The following is a 21886-nucleotide window of genomic DNA, read 5'->3' on the forward strand; positions in this document are numbered from 1 at the left end:
ATTAGAGTCGTATGAGTAAAATGTATGATTGATTCAAAAACAAGAAATATAGAACAATATATGGGAAAAAGTATATGGTTGATTCAAATACTTTTATAAATAATGTCAAAATAATAAAAAATATTTATATACAGATAATATTATCCACAGAAAACTATACAGGTGATCCAATAACAATAACAATGGAAATTGTACTAACACGCAATATTTTTACTATTGATTCAGATATTTTTGTAAACCATACCTAAACAAAAATAAAATTCGTATACAGTAAAAAATCTATTATTGATCTAACTATTTGTATATACAAAAAATGATATTTATGATGTAAATATTTTTGATCAAAAAATGGTATACGGGAAAAAAATATTATTGATCTAAATATTTTTATAAACCAAAAATTTATTATTGATCCAAATATTTTTGATAACGATACCTAAACAAAAATAATATTTGTACACGGGAACATGAAGTTATTGATCAAAATATTAATTATTAACATGAACATGAAATTACTGATTAAAATATTTTTTATTAATTATAACATTCAAATATTATTTTCTCACGGGTAATTATATATTTTTCTCTTAAAAAATATACAGGGAAGAGTATATGGTTATTCAAATACTTTTATAAATAATGTCAAAATAATAAACAATATTTATACACAAAAAATATTATACACAAAAAATTATACAGGTGATCCAATAACAATAACAATGGAAATTGTACTAGCACGAAATATTTTTACTATTGATCTAGATATTTTTGTAAACGATACATAAACAAAAATAAAATTTGTATACAGTAAAAAATTTATTATTGATCTAACTATTTGTATATACAAAAAATGGTATTTATGATCTAAATATTTTTTATCAAAAAATGATATACGGAAAAAAAATCTATTATTGATCTTAATATTTTTATAAACAAAAAAATTATTATTGATTCAAATATTTTTGATAACGATACCTAAACAAAAATAATATTTATTCACGGAAACACGAAGTTATTAATCGAAATATTAATTATTAACGGGAACATGAAATTAATGATCAATTTTTTTATTAATTATACATTCAATTATTACTTTTTCACGGATAACCAGATATTTTTTTATTAAAAAATATACATGTGAACCAAATGCGCATCCCGTACTAGAACCCGTGCGAACGCACGAGTTTGTTACTAGTTCAATTAAGAAAAACACAGAGAATATTTTACCTCATCCTTTTGATCTCTCTTGCACTATGCGAGTTCTTTAAAATATCTTTCGGCTTTCGTAAATATATTTTCGGAAGCACTTTTTTTTTGTTTCACGTTGTTTTGTTCCGTAGATGTACATACGGAAGCTTCTGTAGCTACATCTACAGAAGCATTAAGCATTTGATGTTATAATCGCATCAGGCTCTTCTCTTCCCTCATTCTTCACTTTTCACATTTACAAACACTCAAACTCTCCAAACCTCAAACTTCAAACTTTCACAAAACTTGTTTTCTTTCTCTCGAGTTCGGTCGGTAACGTCAAATTCAACTGTTAACACATTCCAACAACTTCAAAACTTAATTTAATCAGCAAGTTTTTGACTTTTCGAGTTATTTTAGAGTATTCGTAATAGAGTTAGAATTCAATTTTTATGTGTAGAAATGATTGGATAATTTTAGAAATATAATCTAGGGACAATGTAGGTACTGTTTGATGTGTAAAATGGACGATCAATCCACCAAAATGGGGTTTTTAACTCTCTGCAACAGTGACCAGACGCCATTGTTGCGTTTTTGAGGTTTCAGAATCTTCCGTAGATTCATCTACAGAAGAATGAAATGTTGGGTCATTCTGTAGATGCACTTACGGAAGAAACTCAGTTTTTTGAAATGTAAGTACTTTTGTAGATGTATCTACGGAAGAGCAAATATTTTTTTCCTTTTCTTCTTATAACTAGAGAGTATCTAACTCGATTTTATTTCTATCACAATACAGACATTATGGTCGACCATTCAAACCGCATTATACATGGGAGGACTACACAATATGCATCCGTGTGGCGTGAACAGATGCATGCAGTATCACAGCTAACTGATGGAGCTACTATTCCAGGAGATGTATGTAACGCCCCAAATTTAATTAATTAGTTAATTAAATTATTGAAGGATTTAATTATTGGATTTAGAAGAAGTTTGAGAATGTATCGAAGTAGTTGAATTTGTCAGTGTGATTTTAAGAGGCGCATTTGGATTATTAAGTTAAATTCAGATTTTAGTCAGTTAGTCGGAGAAATAATATTAAGTTTAATATTATTATGGATTTTTTTAATTAAGTTGGATTTTGAGGTTGTGTGTTAAATAGTAAATTGGAGGTGTGAAGTTTAAGCCCATTAGATATAATAATATTATTATTGTTATTATTGGATTAAGGGAATAAATAAAAAGAATGATGAATTAGGTTTTGGTGGCTGTACGTGATAAGAGAAAACAAAACAAGGGTTTGGAAGCTCAGTGGTTGAAAAAGGGATCAGGATCCTCTGCAGCTTTATCTCTACTGTTTTTGTTCAGCACTAAATGCATCCATTAGATTCTAATCTACATGTACTAATATGCTGATTCATCATTTCTTTAATGCATATCAACCATTGGATTTGGAGCAGCACTAAAAACTGAAGAGAGACAACAGGAGAGGATCCATTCTGTTGAAAAAGGGATACGAGAGCTGTGTCGGGAAGGAGAAACCGAAAGGATTACGCGAACCGGAAAAAGCTGGGATTCGACCGGAATTGTAGAGCGGATTCCGAATACAAGGTAAGGGTGGGGTTCTTGCTCTATAAACGAGGATATGATGGACCGTATGTGGGGTTTAGGGAATTAATATTATCTCTACGTGTTGGTATGATTATTAGTGTCTGTGTTGTCGCGTGAATTTTCTAGAAATTGTTTGTAGAAATTGTTGATGTGTTGCTATTCTGAAAATTGTGTGGGATATTATATTGATTTGTGATTTGAGAGAAACTCTAATAATTAAATTATGATTTATATTTTTATGTGGTTGTTAGTCGATATATTTTTGGAATTGTTGGATTGATTCAGTTCTTGTTATTGATTTTAAGAATAAGAAGCACATGTGTATGTTTTAGTTTTGCTTACCGTAAAATAGTCTGAGTAGCTTGACACCATGCATATTTTGAAACCAATATTTTATCAATGATTTGAATTAGTTAGAAATATATTTCCATATGTTATGTCTAATTAACTTGCAGTAACAAAAATTTCCAACGCCGAATTGTGTATGTTACGTATTGGCGGAACACACATATATATATATATATATATGGTGCTATTGTACGGAATGTATATATGCATTCAAGAAAAGTTATCTTTATTATTTATAATAGTAATAATAATAATAATAATAATAATAATAAGTAAATATTATTAGTATAATAATATTTTTAGGACTTTTGAGTAAGAGATAATTGTTAAGTGCCAAATTGTAGTTATTTTGTGTATGTAAATAGTGGCACTTATCAATGCTTTTTGTTAATAGCGTTTGAATAATTCCCCGTTTTTGTGTAAATACGTATACTTTGCGAATACTTGTATTTTTATACACGTTTATACCGTTTGATAGTTTTGTTGTATTTTTGTAGGTATTCTTGTGTTTTCGGAGCCTTGAGGAATAAAGTGTCCAAGACACGGCTGCGAGAGCAAGATGAAATAATTCTGCTGTTCTGGTGCAGGGCGCTCCGCGCGCTGTAGGGCGCGTCGCGCCCTCTTTGAGTTTGAAGAACATAGTCTGGCAGAAGTTAGGGCGCGTCGCGCCGGATTAGGGCGCTTCGCGCGCTAGGGCGGTTTGGTAAATTTATACAGGGCGCGTCGCACTGAAGTAGGGCGCGTCGCACTGAAGTAGGGCGCGTCGCGCCCACTGCGAAACTCAGTTTTGTATAAATAGTTAATAACAGATTTTTTAGTTTTTTCATCACCTCTTCTTGACAAGTTGAGCTCTGGTCCTTTTTTTGGTAGTTTAGAGGCTTAGGAAACACCATTGGGTGCGACGTCATGTGGATTGATCATGGATCTGACTCGATTTCATTGTACCGGTGAGATCTTTCCGATTCATCTTCTCTCTTCCCTTTGTTTCATTCCAATGGTGGGTGTTGTATGTTTGTTTCTACTCTTATTGTATGTATATTTGTGGATCTTGGGATCGTTTATATATTCGCTTTACAAATCATCATTGTTGTTGTTCTTGATCTTTTTGCTTAAATGCTCTGGATTTGTGTTGTTGCAGACATGGACACCATAGATCTTGATTAGGAATGATAACTGTTAGTTTCTGGGTTGCAGACATGGATTCAGGACTAACAATCGTAGTGGGTATCGAATCTAATGCCTCCGTATTGTCTGTGTCGGTGGAGAAATCGCTGATGTGAATAGTACGGTTGAGCTTTCGTCGGTGTTGCAGACATGGACACCGATGTGGCATCTCGAGTGATGCCCGGTGATGTTGATGCGTATTGTGAGTGTCGAGCGATAGATCTTCAGATTTAAGTATTCGACGGGTAGAACGAAATGCAATTCCATAACTATTTCTCTTAGGCTATTGAGATTGTTTATCTGCTTTTATTTACTTTTCCCGCATTTACCTTTCCGCACCCAAATCATGAAACTTAGAACGCGAGATAGTCGAACGGCAGTTCTTCTCACCAATCTCTGTGGACACGATAAATCCCGGATGAATACTTCCAAATCTTTTGTTGCTTGCCGCTTTACCGCTTCAACAAATGGCGCCGTTGCCGGGGATTGGTTGAGATTAATCGCATTGCGATGGTTTTATGTTTTAAGTTTCGTTTGTTAAGTGTTTGGGCAGGACGTTTTCTCTAGGTTGCGTTTGAGGCGAAAGCATTGGCATACCGCGAGGAAGTTTCTTACCATTCGCGAAACAATAAAGGCGTCGAGCTAACGACGTTAAACGAGCGCTTGTTGGGAGGCACCCCAACGGTTTTATTTTTCTGTTTTTCTGTAATTGAGTTGTGTAGGTGTTAAGTGGTGGCTCACTGAAAAATCTGTCTTTTTAGACTGGTCTGGTTTTTCTGGTGTAGCGCGCGTCGCGCGCTCATGGGTGCGTCGCGCGCTGGGTTGCTTTTGGCCAATGAACTATTTTTAATGGTTCACTTGGCTAGCCTTTTTCCCACTTACACCAAGGCTTTATAGTATAGTATTTTATAGTTTTATTTTTTAATTCTTTTGTTGTTGTTTAGACTCAAATTTTGGCCCGATTACTTGGAGTCGCATTTGGTAATTCTCCGATTGTGATAGATTCAACATGCCGGTTGTGCGGTAATGATTGTTCAAATTTGTACGTAGCAAGGTACTCGTTTATCGCTTTCTATAGCATAGCATGTTTAGGAGACTTTTCATTTGTACAATTTTCATACTATTCATTCTTTTTGCATAACTTGCTCATGACTTGAATCACAATTAGTTTTTCCTTTTTACCATAAATGTGAGGTGGCTTTCCATTGTGTATATATGTGAGTGACCGACAGTTCTTGTTTTAACTGGATATTATTATGTTTAATCTTTCGTTTGTATTGATTTTGTGAATGCACGAAAGTGATCAAGGCACTTGTTTGATTTTGAGCACAACTACCATAGCCAAATGTCATTTTACCTTGTGAGTGTGTGACCATTAGTAACCCCTTTTGAGCCTTTTTGTCAATCTCCATACTGTTTTTGCTTAATGCTTGTCTATGAGCGTTTGGTTTTCATATGTGTATGGATGTTTGATTCTTTGTTTTCTTGAACCCGCACCTATGATGTTTAGATGGATTTTTACCTTGCCTTAGAAAGTAGGGAGTATTCACTTTATGTTATGGTTGAATTCAAGTTGGGGAGAAGGTGTTTTCCTCTTTATGATGTGATTGATATGAGGTAGTGGAAAGAAAAAAAAAAGTGAGAAAGAAAGAAAAGAAAAAGAAAGAAAAAAGAGAAAAAGTTTGAAAAAGAAAAATAACAAAAAGAGTATGAATAAGAGTGTGCTAATAAGTTTTGTGTTTGGTGTGAAATTTGTGATAAAGAGAAAAGTTGGATTGAAATTATATTGTTTGAAACTTTGTGGAAGTAATTACTCCCTTAGGTTTAGGCAAGTTTTTGTTTCGATTAGCTTTAGGACTTATCATTTGTTTGTTAACCGAGCCACATTACAACCTTGAAAGCCCTTGTGATTCGTGCCATTGCATTTTCGATACTATTTTTGGATGAATGCATAATTTTGTCTATTGTTTGCAAGATTGTTGGATGAGTGTTCAAAGTCCTCACCTTTCGGTGTTTTTCATCTACCGATGAGTTTTTGCTAGGCGTGATTCATTATTGAGCTTGTTTTGTTTTAGGATGTTTTGTATGAATTTTTGTACTTAGGAATCGTTTCATTTTCATGTTGTCGTTGTAGGATAGTGGTAAGTATTTACTTTGTTTGTACGTTTTTGTTTGAATCGTACAATTGTTTCGTTTTTCCAAATCTTGTTGATTCTTGATTCTTTGGATTTTTACTTTTGATTCTTTGAATGTTTGGCCCTGTTTGAGGACAAACAGATTCTAGTTGGGGAGAGTTGTTAAGTGCCAAATTGTAGTTATTTTGTGTATGTAAATAGTGGCACTTATCAATGCTTTTTGTTAATACCGTTTGAATAATTCCCCGTTTTTGTGTAAATACGTATACTTTGCGAATACTTGTATTTTTATACACGTTTATACCGTTTGATAGTTTTGTTGTATTTTTGTAGGTATTCTTGTGTTTTCGGAGCCTTGAGGAATAAAGTGTCCAAGACACGGCTGCGAGAGCAAGAGGAAATAATTCTGCTGTTCTGGTGCAGGGCGCTTCGCGCGCTGTAGGGCGCGTCGCGCCCTCTTTGAGTTTGAAGAACATAGTCTGGCAGAAGTTAGGGCGCGTCGCGCCGGATTAGGGCGCTTCGCGCGCTAGGGCGGTTTGGTAAATTTATACAGGGCGCGTCGCACTGAAGTAGGGCGCGTCGCGCCCACTGCGAAACTCAGTTTTGTATAAATAGTTAATAACAGATTTTTTAGTTTTTTTATCACCTCTTCTTGACAAGTTGAGCTCTGATCCTTTTTTTGGTAGTTTAGAGGCTTAGGAAACACCATTGGGTTCGACGTCATGTGGATTGATCATGGATCTGACTCGATTTCATTGTACCGGTGAGATCTTTCCGATTCATCTTCTCTCTTCCCTTTGTTTCATTCCAATGGTGGGTGTTGTATGTTTGTTTCTACTCTTATTGTATGTATATTTGTGGATCTTGGGATCGTTTATATATTCGCTTTACAAATCATCATTGTTGTTGTTCTTGATCTTTTTGCTTAAATGCTCTGGATTTGTGTTGTTGCAGACATGGACACCATAGATCTTGATTAGGAATGATAACTGTTAGTTTCTGGGTTGCAGACATGGATTCAGGACTAACAATCGTAGTGGGTATCGAATCTAATGCCTCCGTATTGTTTGTGTCGGTGGAGAAATCGCTGATGTGAATAGTACGGTTGAGCTTTCGTCGGTGTTGCAGACATGGACACCGATGTGGCATCTCGAGTGATGCCCGGTGATGTTGATGCGTATTGTGAGTGTCGAGCGATAGATCTTCAGATTTAAGTATTCGACGGGTAGAACGAAATGCAATTCCATAACTATTTCTCTTAGACTATTGAGATTGTTTATCTGCTTTTATTTACTTTTCCCGCATTTACCTTTCCGCACCCAAATCATGAAACTTAGAACGCGAGATAGTCGAACGGCAGTTCTTCTCACCAATCTCTGTGGACACGATAAATCCCGGATGAATACTTCCAAATCTTTTGTTGCTTGCCGCTTTACCGCTTCAACAATAATATTGAGTTATTTGGCCAACTTAGGTGATTTTCAATTCTATTAGAGTTGTCAATAGGATTGTCAGAGTTGTTTCCGAGATATTTAGAGTTAAGTCTGATAAGCTGTAAAGATTAAAATTGAAGGTATTTGACCCTTTAGAGTTGTTCTATTATTACTTGAGTCAGACCATTAGGTTTATAAGAGTTACTCTTATATGTAAGAGTTATCAGTAGAGGATTTTTGGGCACCTTAGAGTTGTAGGGATTATTATAGAGTTATTTAGAGTTCCTTGGAAGCTCTGTCGAGTTATAACTATATATCGTTATAACTTTTTACAAGTTAATAATATTAGGAGTGTTCGAGAATAATTCGATAACCGTTGTGCTTGCGGTGTTTTTGGTGATGTTGCGACGTGACGTATTTTTGTGAGTTTTGTGAAGTATGGCGATGTTTGCGTGAATTATCTGTGATGAATTATTGTTGTTGAGTTGTCGTGTGATATATTGCGATGTTGCGATGAGTTTTTGTGAATTATTGCGAAGCGCAGGATTTAAGGTGACGATTGTTTATCAATAATTATTGATATATTTTGGCGATGTAGGCGAATGCCTTTGTGACGATGTTTGGCGACGTATTTGTGATTTGTTGCATTTCATCAGTGTCTCATGATTTGCATGTTTTAGCGACGGCCTGGATTGGCAAATTAGCGATGAAGGCTTATGCCTTGATGCCTCTGTTTAACTGGCAATTGGCGATGGGGGCTGAAGCCCTGGGTACCACATGCATGTGCATTTGTTAGAGTCGCATTTCATTTGGTGATTATGATGTTATGAGTTTTTGATGCGTGAATTTATGTGACTGGTTGTTGTAACACCCCAATTCTACCCGCGGAATTTAAATAAAATCAGAGTATAAAAATTCATAAACAAACAATTGAGGTATCACATAATCATCCTCAAAAACAATTCACCTCGTCGCATAAAGCGGATACATAGCATTCACAAATACAGAAGGACTGAAAACATCAAATAATAGTCTTTAACATGAATTAACTTCCATAGAAGTGCAACGGAAACTCAACAATTAGTTCAAGATTTCATAGCATCTTAATTCAACAATTAAAGCACTTTAAAGCGACAATCTCAAACAAATAACTCAAGTGTATGCCAAAACATAAAAATCCAAAAGCAAGTAAATCAACTCGTTCGTCCCCCCCGAGTGCTACGTATCAGAGCGACAACGACTCAAAACCAACTCGGCTAACCTCCTCTCAATGCGAATCACCTGCACGTTACCAATATAAAGGCAACGGCGAAACAAAGAAAGGGTGAGATATCAATTCATATAATTGAGCGCATGATAAATTATATATTAGAAATTAGACATATTCGGTTAATCGCATTCACAAGTATTGATATTCTCATATTATTCACCAAGTCATTAATTCACAATTCAAATACTTCTGTCATATAACAAGTCACAAAATTACAATCACAATATAGTCACAAAATGTCACAATGTATAAATCACATAAGACACATGGGACACGACTCATGTATATGCATGTGGTACCAATCGGAGCTTCAGCTCCCGTCACCAATTGCCATTTGGCCCGTCATGTTTGCCATAGTTTTCAGGCCATCATGTTTGCCATAGTTTTCAGGCCGTCATGTTTGCCATAGTTTTCAGGCCGTCACAGAGTATATGCAAATGTATGTGACTCGATGAACCGAACATCACACAACATCATCATCATCATTTACTTCACAAAATATTCATCACAAGGCACACGCGCATATCAAAATTATCATTATTAACTCAAGTAATGACACTCACACATTTTACGACAACATCACGTAAACAACGGAACAATTCCGGAAATTCATCAATTTAACGAACGAATACCATTAGCAAAAGAATCACAAAGATATTCACAACAATCACATTCACGGTCAAATTCACAAGATACCGTAATTTACCGCTAAACCGAATAGTTAATCTAAGTTTAATTTATTCTAATTAAATAGGCTTATTAAAAATTAATTCAACTATTAATTTAATCAACCGATTAATATTACAATTTCGACAAAAGAACACCACCATGTTAATGTACTAATTAAACTTAACTACCACGTAAATTTTCATCAAATTCCGGACAACTAAATATACCGCTTAATTCGGCTATTTGGATCAAATGGGAGTGTTTTACATCTCACTAATTATGTCCTACTAATTTATTATTACTACTGTTTCATCCCCTAAATCTTACTATTTCTATTTTGATTTATTAAGTCACAGTAAGTAAACACAAAACAAAAACCAAAACAAAGGCAACAGTTGAATAGAAAACAAGACCATGGGAGTGATTAACAAAATTATGCTACTGCCAATATGATAAAAAAAACGTTTGGAAGCTTTATCCCTTTTTATTTATTTATTTTACTAATAATAGTAGTTAATGAAATTTTCAAGATAAGGAATATGTCATCCGTTCACCAAGGGCATAGTGACGTCTGTCACTTCTCATTTCATTATTTCTTTTGTAACCCACGTTTGCCACAACAGTGACAATCACTAACAGCAAGTGTTATATTTTCCATTTCATGACAGTAATTTTCAATAATATGCAATGCACAGATTCAATACAGCAAAGGAAAACCTACATCCCCAGTCCCTAACATACAATTTCTCATAAACCTTATTATAGGAGAAGAACCCCACCCTTACCTTGTTTGGATTGAAGAAAACTCTACAACCCTAGCACTTGGATTGAGATTTCTCTAAGCTTGCTCTCCTCTTCAAGACCTAGCCTCCTCCAAATGCCTTCTATTTTTCTGGTTTTCTCTCCACTCCTCTTCCTCTTACTAACACTAAAAACCTAATTTTATCATAATATTGGGCTTAGTAATTAACACCCCCTTCTCTATTCTTTACTAAATCAAAAATAGGCCCAATAAACTCATTAACTCAAAATAAATTAAAATACTATTTCTAACACTATTCCACTATTATTCCATAAAAAAATAATATCTTATTATTTAATATATCAGTTTAATACTCAATAACTCATATTTACGGTCTAATCTCAATTACTCAGAAAATTCCCAAAACGCTACATATTAGCTTATTAATATTTCTAATACTAAAAATATTAAAATTTTAGATTAAATGTCGATCCGCTATCCCGAACTAATACCGACTAAATCGCTTCAAAACGCAAAAATTCAATAAACATCACAAACGTCTAAATTAAGCGAATAAATAAATTTCCGGGCGTTACAGTTGTGAACTTTGAGTATGATCTTATGTGAGATAGTGTGACTTGTGTTGTTGACTAAAAACAGTGAAGTAAACTAGACGGTAACGATTATACCGCAAAGCGATAATTATTATAACTCGAACCTAAATATACTGTTTATCATCACCTTGTTTATATTGTTTGATATCTCACCCCTTTCCTTTGTTTCGCCGTTATCTTTATACTGGTAACGTGCAGGTGATAGCTTTGATGAAGATTTAGACGCTGTGAGTCGAGTCGGTGGTCGCTCTGATACGTAGCACTCGGGGGGATAAACGATTGCTTTATTATTTGTTATGTTTGCTGAATTTTAGTAGTGTTTTACTTTGGTTTGTGACTCAAAGTTATTTGTGAAGATGCTATGATGATTAAACTAAAAATAGAGAAGTTTTTTTGAATTCCGCTGCGAGTTAATTATTGAATTTAAATAAAGTGATTTTTTGTAATGATTTAATTGTCGCTTTAAATTCCTGTGCTATGTATCTATGTGAAGGCAATTAAGCCGTAATTGTTTTGAATGACGAATATGTGATATCCCAAATGATTGTATGTTTTGAATTTTATACTCTGATTTTTCGTATAATTATCGGGTAGATTTGGGGTGTTACATTAGTGGTATCAGAGCAGGTCGGTCCGTCCGGCCAGAGTTGTCTAAAGTTGTTTATTCCTCTGTACGCGAGAAGTGTGTGAAACACTGTCGGTACTTGTTGCTTTCTGGTTGTTGCAGGGATTAGTTTGAGCGAAGTGGGGGAGAAGCTTTGCTTCTCGGATGTGTTTTAGTTGGAAGTTGCAGAGAGGATTATTGTCTTGGTGTTTTGGAAACTGAAGTCGCCGAAAGAATTTGCCTCTCGAGTTATAAAAAGTTTGGGAGCGAGGAGTTGTGTTAATGATTGTTTGGAAAGTGATTAAGTTGAAGAGAATGAGTTTTGGAGCGAAATTTCCGTAAGCAAAACGCAGGAAAATTTCTGAATCGTTATGAAACTTCGAAAATTCATAATTGGAGTTCTGGACGTCCGATTTGAGTCCCATTTGAAGCGTTGGAAAGCTAACGAGATGAACTTTCTTATTAAAATAGTGGCAGCATCTGTAACAAATTTATTGGTGGCAGGATGATATTGGAAAGAAATAAAGTTGTCGGTTTGAGTAGTTATCGTGTGAACTGTTGACGAAGGAACAATGATTAAGTGTAGGATTATTGTAGACCTTGTTATGGATTATTAGAAGTGCGAAGAGCATAACTTCAAGAATGAGGAGTGCTGACGATGATAGCGTTAAGGAATGTTGTTATGATATTATCACAGGATGTGTGATAGTATGAAGTTGTAAGACGTCAGTGTTAGCAGGTTCAAATGGATTTGTAGGATATTGAAATATGATGCTTTTGATGGTGTAAGTAGAGACGTTGTTGTAGTTGGTAATGATGGTTATCTCCATTATAATAGTAGACGGAAATTGTATTTGGATGTTATAGACGTATCTTGCTATCTTAATGATGTTCAAAGTGATGGATGCTAAAGAAAGTATGAAACTTGGTTGAAGCTTGGAACCATATAAGTTGATAGGGACTTTTATAAGAACGATGAATTAAGATGAATGATCAGAGTTGCGCAGCTGAAGCGGGATATGACGTTGAGAGTGGTTGTGTTGCATAGATTTTCGAGGACGAAAATATTCTAAGTGGGGGAGAGTTGTAATGCCCCAAATTTAATTAATTAGTTAATTAAATTATTGAAGGATTTAATTATTGGATTTAGAAGAAGTTTGAAAATGTATCGAAGTAGTTGAATTTGTCAGTGTGATTTTAAGAGGCGCATTTGGATTATTAAGTTAAATTCAGATTTTAGTCAGTTAGTCGGAGAAATAATATTAAGTTTAATATTATTATGGATTTTTTTAATTAAGTTGGATTTTGAGGTTGTGTGTTAAATAGTAAATTGGAGGTGTGAAGTTTAAGCCCATTAGATATAATAATATTACTATTGTTATTATTGGATTAAGGGAATAAATAAAAAGAATGATGAATTAGGTTTTGGTGGTTGTACGTGATAAGAGAAAACAAAACAAGGGTTTGGAAGCTCAGTGGTTGAAAAAGGGATACGAGAGCTGTGTCGGGAAGGAGAAACCGAAAGGATTACGCGAACCGGAAAAAGCTGGGATTCGACCGAAATTGTAGAGCGGATTCCGAATACAAGGTAAGGGTGGGGTTCTTGCTCTATAAACGAGGATATGATGGACCGTATGTGGGGTTTAGGGAATTAATATTATCTCTACGTGTTGGTATGATTATTAGTGTCTGTGTTGTCGCGTGAATTTTCTAGAAATTGTTTGTAGAAATTGTTGATGTGTTGCTATTCTAAAAATTGTGTGGGATATTATATTGATTTGTGATTTGAGAGAAACTCTAATAATTAAATTATGATTTATATTTTTATGTGGTTGTTAGTCGATATATTTTTGGAATTGTTGGATTGATTCAGTTCTTGTTATTGATTTTAAGAATAAGAAGCACATGTGTATGTTTTAGTTTTGCTTACCGTAAAATAGTCTGAGTAGCTTCACACCATGCATATTTTGAAACCAATATTTTATCAATGATTTGAATTAGTTAGAAATATATTTCCATATGTTATGTCTAATTAACTTGCAGTAACAAAAATTTCCAACGCCGAATTGTGTATGTTACGTATTGGCGGAACACACATATATGGTGCTATTGTACGAAATGTATATATGCATTCAAGAAAAGTTATCTTTATTATTTATAATAGTAATAATAATAATAATAATAATAATAATAATAATAATAATAATAATAATAAGTAAATATTATTAGTATAATAATATTTTTAGGACTTTTGAGTAAGAGATAATATTGAGTTATTTGGCCAACTTAGGTGATTTTCAATTCTATTAGAGTTGTCAATAGGATTGTCAGAGTTGTTTCCGAGATATTTAGAGTTAAGTCTGATAAGCTGTAAAGATTAAAATTGAAGGTATTTGACCCTTTAGAGTTGTTCTATTATTACTTGAGTCAGACCATTAGGTTTATAAGAGTTACTCTTATATGTAAGAGTTATCAGTAGAGGATTTTTGGGCACCTTAGAGTTGTAGGGATTATTATAGAGTTATTTAGAGTTCCTTGGAAGCTCTGTCGAGTTATAACTATATATCGTTATACATTTTTACAAGTTAATAATATTAGGAGTGTTCGAGAATAATTCGATAACCGTTGTGCTTGCGGTGTTTTTGGTGATGTTGCGACGTGACGTATTTTTGTGAGTTTTGTGAAGTATGGCGATGTTTGCGTGAATTATCTATGATGAATTATTGTTGTTGAGTTGTCGTGTGATATATTGCGATGTTGCGATGAGTTTTTGTGAATTATTGCGAAGCGCAGGATTTAAGGTGACGATTGTTTATCAATAACTATTGATATATTTTGGCGATGTAGGCGAATGCCTTTGTGACGATGTTTGGCGACGTATTTGTGATTTGTTGCATTTCATCAGTGTCTCATGATTTGCATGTTTTAGCGACGGCCTGGATTGGCAAATTAGCGATGAAGGCTTATGCCTTGATGCCTCTGTTTAACTGGCAATTGGCGATGGGGGCTGAAGCCCTGGGTACCACATGCATGTGCATTTGTTAGAGTCGCATTTCATTTGGTGATTATGATGTTATGAGTTTTTGATGCGTGAATTTATGTGACTGGTTGTTGTAACACCCCAATTCTACCCGCGGAATTTAAATAAAATCAGAGTATAAAAATTCATAAACAAACAATTGAGGTATCACATAATCATCCTCAAAAACAATTCACCTCGTCGCATAAAGCGGATACATAGCATTCACAAATACAGAAGGACTGAAAACATCAAATAATAGTCTTTAACATGAATTAACTTCCATAGAAGTGCAACGGAAACTCAACAATTAGTTCAAGATTTCATAGCATCTTAATTCAACAATTAAAGCACTTTAAAGCGACAATCTCAAACAAATAACTCAAGTGTATGCCAAAACATAAAAATCCAAAAGCAAGTAAATCAACTCGTTCGTCCCCCCCGAGTGCTACGTATCAGAGCGACAACGACTCAAAACCAACTCGGCTAACCTCCTCTCAATGCGAATCACCTGCACGTTACCAATATAAAGGCAACGGCGAAACAAAGAAAGGGTGAGATATCAATTCATATAATTGAGCGCATGATAAATTATATATTAGAAATTAGACATATTCGGTTAATCACATTCACAAGTATTGATATTCTCATATTATTCACCAAGTCATTAATTCACAATTCAAATACTTCTGTCATATAACAAGTCACAAAATTACAATCACAATATAGTCACAAAACGTCACAATGTATAAATCACATAAGACACATGGGACACGACTCATGTATATGCATGTGGTACCAATCGGAGCTTCAGCTCCCGTCACCAATTGCCATTTGGCCCGTCATGTTTGCCATAGTTTTCAGGCCATCATGTTTGCCATAGTTTTCAGGCCGTCATGTTTGCCATAGTTTTCAGGCCGTCACAGAGTATATGCAAATGTATGTGACTCGATGAACCGAACATCACACAACATCATCATCATCATTTACTTCACAAAATATTCATCACAAGGCACACGCGCATATCAAAATTATCATTATTAACTCAAGTAATGACACTCACACATTTTACGACAACATCACGTAAACAACGGAACAATTCCGGAAATTCATCAATTTAACGAACGAATACCATTAGCAAAAGAATCACAAAGATATTCACAACAATCACATTCACGGTCAAATTCACAAGATACCGTAATTTACCGCTAAACCGAATAGTTAATCTAAGTTTAATTTATTCTAATTAAATAGGCTTATTAAAAATTAATTCAACTATTAATTTAATCAACCGATTAATATTACAATTTCGACAAAAGAACACCACCATGTTAATGTACTAATTAAACTTAACTACCACGTAAATTTTCATCAAATTCCGGACAACTAAATATACCGCTTAATTCGGCTATTTGGATCAAATGGGAGTGTTTTACATCTCACTAATCATGTCCTACTAATTTATTATTACTACTGTTTCATCCCCTAAATCTTACTATTTCTATTTTGATTTATTAAGTCACAGTAAGTAAACACAAAACAAAAACCAAAACAAAGGCAACAGTTGAATAGAAAACAAGACCATGGGAGTGATTAACAAAATTATGCTACTGCCAATATGATAAAAAAAACGTTTGGAAGCTTTATCCCTTTTTATTTATTTATTTTACTAATAATAGTAGTTAATGAAATTTTCAAGATAAGGAATATGTCATCCGTTCACCAAGGGCATAGTGACGTCTGTCACTTCTCATTTCATTATTTCTTTTGTAACCCACGTTTGCCACAACAGTGACAATCACTAACAGCAAGTGTTATATTTTCCATTTCATGACAGTAATTTTCAATAATATGCAATGCACAGATTCAATACAGCAAAGGAAAACCTACATCCCCAATCCCTAACATACAATTTCTCATAAACCTTATTATAGGAGAAGAACCCCACCCTTACCTTGTTTGGATTGAAGAAAACTCTACAACCCTAGCACTTGGATTGAGATTTCTCTAAGCTTGCTCTCCTCTTCAAGACCTAGCCTCCTCCAAATGCCTTCTATTTTTCTGGTTTTCTCTCCACTCCTCTTCCTCTTACTAACACTAAAAACCTAATTTTATCATAATATTGGGCTTAGTAATTAACACCCCCTTCTCTATTCTTTACTAAATCAAAAATAGGCCCAATAAACTCATTAACTCAAAATAAATTAAAATACTATTTCTAACACTATTCCACTATTATTCCATAAAAAAATAATATCTTATTATTTAATATATCAGTTTAATACTCAATAACTCATATTTACGGTCTAATCTCAATTACTCAGAAAATTCCCAAAACGCTACATATTAGCTTATTAATATTTCTAATACTAAAAATATTAAAATTTTAGATTAAATGTCGATCCGCTATCCCGAACTAATACCGACTAAATCGCTTCAAAACGCAAAAATTCAATAAACATCACAAACGTCTAAATTAAGCGAATAAATAAATTTCCGGGCGTTACAGTTGTGAACTTTGAGTATGATCTTATGTGAGATAGTGTGACTTGTGTTGTTGACTAAAAACAGTGAAGTAAACTAGACGGTAACGATTATACCGCAAAGCGATAATTATTATAACTCGAACCTAAATATACTGTTTATCATCACCTTGTTTATATTGTTTGATATCTCACCCCTTTCCTTTGTTTCGCCGTTATCTTTATACTGGTAACGTGCAGGTGATAGCTTTGATGAAGATTTAGACGCTGTGAGTCGAGTCGGTGGTCGCTCTGATACGTAGCACTCGGGGGGATAAACGATTGCTTTATTATTTGTTATGTTTGCTGAATTTTAGTAGTGTTTTACTTTGGTTTGTGACTCAAAGTTATTTGTGAAGATGCTATGATGATTAAACTAAAAATAGAGAAGTTTTTTTGAATTCCGCTGCGAGTTAATTATTGAATTTAAATAAAGTGATTTTTTGTAATGATTTAATTGTCGCTTTAAATTCCTGTGCTATGTATCTATGTGAAGGCAATTAAGCCGTAATTGTTTTGAATGACGAATATGTGATATCCCAAATGATTGTATGTTTTGAATTTTATACTCTGATTTTTCGTATAATTATCGGGTAGATTTGGGGTGTTACATTAGTGGTATCAGAGCAGGTCGGTCCGTCCGGCCAGAGTTGTCTAAAGTTGTTTATTCCTCTGTACGCGAGAAGTGTGTGAAACACTGTCGGTACTTGTTGCTTTCTGGTTGTTGCAGGGATTAGTTTGAGCGAAGTGGGGGAGAAGCTTTGCTTCTCGGATGTGTTTTAGTTGGAAGTTGCAGAGAGGATTATTGTCTTGGTGTTTTGGAAACTGAAGTCGCCGAAAGAATTTGCCTCTCGAGTTATAAAAAGTTTGGGAGCGAGGAGTTGTGTTAATGATTGTTTGGAAAGTGATTAAGTTGAAGAGAATGAGTTTTGGAGCGAAATTTCCGTAAGCAAAACGCAGGAAAATTTCTGAATCGTTATGAAACTTCGAAAATTCATAATTGGAGTTCTGGACGTCCGATTTGAGTCCCATTTGAAGCGTTGGAAAGCTAACGAGATGAACTTTCTTATTAAAATAGTGGCAGCATCTGTAACAAATTTATTGGTGGCAGGATGATATTGGAAAGAAATAAAGTTGTCGGTTTGAGTAGTTATCGTGTGAACTGTTGACGAAGGAACAATGATTAAGTGTAGGATTATTGTAGACCTTGTTATGGATTATTAGAAGTGCGAAGAGCATAACTTCAAGAATGAGGAGTGCTGACGATGATAGCGTTAAGGAATGTTGTTATGATATTATCACAGGATGTGTGATAGTATGAAGTTGTAAGACGTCAGTGTTAGCAGGTTCAAATGGTTTTGTAGGATATTGAAATATGATGCTTTTGATGGTGTAAGTAGAGACGTTGTTGTAGTTGGTAATGATGGTTATCTCCATTATAATAGTAGACGGAAATTGTATTTGGATGTTATAGACGTATCTTGCTATCTTAATGATGTTCAAAGTGATGGATGCTAAAGAAAGTATGAAACTTGGTTGAAGCTTGGAACCATATAAGTTGATAGGGACTTTTATAAGAATGATGAATTAAGATGAATGATCAGAGTTGCGCAGCTGAAGCGGGATATGACGTTGAGAGTGGTTGTGTTGCATAGATTTTCGAGGACGAAAATATTCTAAGTGGGGGAGAGTTGTAACGCCCCAAATTTAATTAATTAGTTAATTAAATTATTGAAGGATTTAATTATTGGATTTAGAAGAAGTTTGAAAATGTATCGAAGTAGTTGAATTTGTCAGTGTGATTTTAAGAGGCGCATTTGGATTATTAAGTTAAATTCAGATTTTAGTCAGTTAGTCGGAGAAATAATATTAAGTTTAATATTATTATGGATTTTTTTAATTAAGTTGGATTTTGAGGTTGTGTGTTAAATAGTAAATTGGAGGTGTGAAGTTTAAGCCCATTAGATATAATAATATTACTATTGTTATTATTGGATTAAGGGAATAAATAAAAAGAATGATGAATTAGGTTTTGGTGGTTGTACGTGATAAGAGAAAACAAAACAAGGGTTTGGAAGCTCAGTGGTTGAAAAAGGGATACGAGAGCTGTGTCGGGAAGGAGAAACCGAAAGGATTACGCGAACCGGAAAAAGCTGGGATTCGACCGGAATTGTAGAGCGGATTCCGAATACAAGGTAAGGGTGGGGTTCTTGCTCTATAAACGAGGATATGATGGACCGTATGTGGGGTTTAGGGAATTAATATTATCTCTACGTGTTGGTATGATTATTAGTGTCTGTGTTGTCGCGTGAATTTTCTAGAAATTGTTTGTAGAAATTATTGATGTGTTGCTATTCTGAAAATTGTGTGGGATATTATATTGATTTGTGATTTGAGAGAAACTCTAATAATTAAATTATGATTTATATTTTTATGTGGTTGTTAGTCGATATATTTTTGGAATTGTTGGATTGATTCAGTTCTTGTTATTGATTTTAAGAATAAGAAGCACATGTGTATGTTTTAGTTTTGCTTACCGTAAAATAGTCTGAGTAGCTTGACACCATGCATATTTTGAAACCAATATTTTATCAATGATTTGAATTAGTTAGAAATATATTTCCATATGTTATGTCTAATTAACTTGCAGTAACAAAAATTTCCAACGCCGAATTGTGTATGTTACGTATTGGCGGAACACACATATATGGTGCTATTGTACGGAATGTATATATGCATTCAAGAAAAGTTATCTTTATTATTTATAATAGTAATAATAATAATAATAATAATAATAATAATAATAATAATAATAATAAGTAAATATTATTAGTATAATAATATTTTTAGGACTTTTGAGTAAGAGATAATATTGAGTTATTTGGCCAACTTAGGTGATTTTCAATTCTATTAGAGTTGTCAATAGGATTGTCAGAGTTGTTTCCGAGATATTTAGAGTTAAGTCTGATAAGCTGTAAAGATTAAAATTGAAGGTATTTGACCCTTTAGAGTTGTTCTATTATTACTTGAGTCAGACCATTAGGTTTATAAGAGTTACTCTTATATGTAAGAGTTATCAGTAGAGGATTTTTGGGCACCTTAGAGTTGTAGGGATTATTATAGAGTTATTTAGAGTTCCTTGGAAGCTCTGTCGAGTTATAACTATATATCGTTATAACTTTTTACAAGTTAATAATATTAGGAGTGTTCGAGAATAATTCGATAACCGTTGTGCTTGCGGTGTTTTTGGTGATGTTGCGACGTGACGAATTTTTGTGAGTTTTGTGAAGTATGACGATGTTTGCGTGAATTATCTGTGATGAATTATTGTTGTTGAGTTGTCGTGTGATATATTGCGATGTTGCGATGAGTTTTTGTGAATTATTGCGAAGCGCAGGATTTAAGGTGACGATTGTTTATCAATAATTATTGATATATTTTGGCGATGTAGGCGAATGCCTTTGTGACGATGTTTGGCGACGTATTTGTGATTTGTTGCATTTCATCAGTGTCTCATGATTTGCATGTTTTAGCGACGGCCTGGATTGGCAAATTAGCGATGAAGGCTTATGCCTTGATGCCTCTGTTTAACTGGCAATTGGCGATGGGGGCTGAAGCCCTGGGTACCACATGCATGTGCATTTGTTAGAGTCGCATTTCATTTGGTGATTATGATGTTATGTGTTTTTTATGCGTGAATTTATGTGACTGGTTGTGAACTTTGAGTATGATATTATGTGAGATAGTGTGACTTGTGTTGTTGACTAAAAACAGTGAAGTAAACTAGACGGTAACGATTATACCGCAAAGCGATAATTATTATAACTCGAACCTAAATATACTGTTTATCATCACCCTGTTTATATTGTTTGATATCTCACCCCTTTCCTTTGTTTCGCCGTTATCTTTATACTGGTAACGTGCAGGTGATAGCTTTGATGAAGATTTAGACGTTGTGAGTCGAGTCGGTGGTCGCTCTGATACGTAGCACTCGGGGGGATAAACGATTGCTTTATTATTTGTTATGTTTGCTGAATTTTAGTAGTGTTTTACTTTGGTTTGTGACTCAAAGTCATTTGTGAAGATGCTATGATGATTAAACTAAAAATAGAGAAGTTTTTTTTAATTCCGCTGCGAGTTAATTATTGAATTTAAATAAAGTGATTTTTTGTAATGATTTAATTGTCGCTTTAAATTCCTGTGCTATGTATCTATGTGAAGTTAATTAAGCCGTAATTGTTTTGAATGACGAATATGTGATATCCCAAATGATTGTTTGTTTTGAATTTTATACTCTTATTTTTCGTATAATTATCGGGTAGATTTGGGGTGTTACAGTGTACCTGCTACACCCGTTCCAGCAGAGCCTTCTCCATTTTTTCTAGTCGAGGAGTCTTTTCCATCTGTTCCAGTTGAGAGACCTTCTCCATATACTACTTCATCACGGAGGCCTCAGGATGATGCTGATGGTTCCCCACAATTGCCCTCCGCCTGCAGACGTCAATGAGACAGTTCTTCTACTCCTGTGCATGTGCTTGTGACGGTCGATGCAGGACCTCCGGTGCCA

General features: G+C 34.3%; 2 long non-coding RNA genes across 2 annotated transcripts; both read right to left on the bottom strand.

The window, feature by feature from the left end:
* Window positions 1-8794: 8794 nt before the first annotated feature.
* On the bottom strand, window positions 8795-10750 carry LOC131594181 (uncharacterized). The gene is made up of 2 exons (XR_009281301.1): window positions 10604-10750; window positions 8795-9160 (listed from the first exon to the last, which is right to left on the bottom strand). It is a non-coding gene; the product is annotated as an uncharacterized LOC131594181 (long non-coding RNA).
* A 4192-nt stretch (window positions 10751-14942) lies between these two features.
* On the bottom strand, window positions 14943-16898 carry LOC131594182 (uncharacterized). The gene is made up of 2 exons (XR_009281302.1): window positions 16752-16898; window positions 14943-15308 (listed from the first exon to the last, which is right to left on the bottom strand). It is a non-coding gene; the product is annotated as an uncharacterized LOC131594182 (long non-coding RNA).
* Between the last annotated feature and the right edge of the window lie 4988 nt (window positions 16899-21886).

The sequence above is a fragment of the Vicia villosa genome, linkage group LG4, assembly GCF_029867415.1.
Source record: "Vicia villosa cultivar HV-30 ecotype Madison, WI linkage group LG4, Vvil1.0, whole genome shotgun sequence".
Lineage (NCBI taxonomy): Eukaryota > Viridiplantae > Streptophyta > Magnoliopsida > Fabales > Fabaceae > Vicia > Vicia villosa.